At 42.2% G+C, this 1,234-nt stretch overlaps 1 non-coding gene across 1 annotated transcript; it reads right to left on the bottom strand.

Annotated features, from left to right (window-relative positions):
• Nucleotides 1–79: 79 nt before the first annotated feature.
• Nucleotides 80–152, bottom strand: TRNAF-GAA. Its single transcript has one exon. It is a non-coding gene; the product is annotated as a tRNA-Phe (tRNA).
• Between the last annotated feature and the right edge of the window lie 1,082 nt (nt 153–1,234).

The raw sequence follows: 1,234 nt of genomic DNA, 5'->3' as shown, positions 1-1,234 counted from the left end.
CCCGGCTGCTCCGCCGGCTGCCCGGTGCTAAGGCAACCGTTCCCTTAGAAATCGGAAGAAAAGGGGGAAAAAAAGATTCTGCCGAAACCCGGGATCGAACCAGGGACCTTTAGATCTTCAGTCTAACGCTCTCCCAACTGAGCTATTTCGGCTGTGGTGAAAAATTTCTCCCTGAGGTCTAGAAAGTCGTCGAGTCACTGACTTCTGTGCAGCGACTTAACTTGGTCCCCGATTGCCCTCGCCTGTGTTGGGACACTCCCCGGCCCACGTGCAGCTCTGCGACCGTATGGTATTAACACAATGTGTTAACTCAGGAGAGATTCACTGCTTCTCTATGATGAGTACAGCATCTGTTAGGTACCTGTTGCTACGCAGAGATTTTATAGGGGAGAATATTAAATATAAACGATATATAATAAAAGCATAATCATCTCCACTTTCTTGTGATGGGATAATTTGAAATAAAACCACCTAAAAGACCTTGGGTAAAAAAAAAAGGGGGGGGGGCAAGTTACTGGCCGGTCCGCATTATTTTGAGATGGATGCAGAATGTATAAATAAAATGAAGGGGTAGATTTTATAACATTGTTTAATAGAAACTGGCTTGTTTACTGCAAAGAGTTAAAAAAAATACAGAAATTCCCAGCAAGTTTATTTGGGCAGACAGACTTCTGAAAAAAAAAAGTTTATTTCCTGAAAAAAAATGTTTGTGGGGGTGTGCAGGCTAGGATAAGCTGATTGAGTTCATTGGAAATGGAGTATAGACAGACCTAGGGAAACTTTTCTTTAATTAGGAATCAAGTGAGGCAGAGTTCATTTAGGTTATGTTGGGGCCTTGTAACTGTTTTTCCAACATTTGAGATTTGGGAAGAACATAGGAAATAAAGGACTCTAGCAGCTTATCACCTCTTTTGCATGTGTTTTGCTAAATAGATGAGATAAAAATCATACTAATAGATTATTTTTTACTCCAACACTTTAGATAGCTAGATACATAGCTAGATGGATTGATGGATGATTGAGTATTGTAACTGGGGTGGGGGGTGACAGGGGCAGCATCCCACGGTACAGCCTTTGTAGGGGGTCATAAAAGTAGCTACTACTTTAGTGGCAGCTGACTGTGCTGCCACAATTAGTGCAAGAGCTGGTGCTACCCAGGGCACAGCCCTGCCACACTATGGCTCTGGTGAACAAATAGTTAGACAGATTTGCATTCATCACTTGATCTTATATA

This window comes from Crocodylus porosus, unplaced genomic scaffold (genome assembly GCF_001723895.1).
Source record: "Crocodylus porosus isolate Cpor-Errol unplaced genomic scaffold, CroPor_comp1, whole genome shotgun sequence".
NCBI classification, from domain to species: Eukaryota; Metazoa; Chordata; order Crocodylia; family Crocodylidae; genus Crocodylus; species Crocodylus porosus.
Note: the sequence above shows the minus strand (reverse complement) of the source record. Positions and strands in the feature narration are given on the sequence as shown.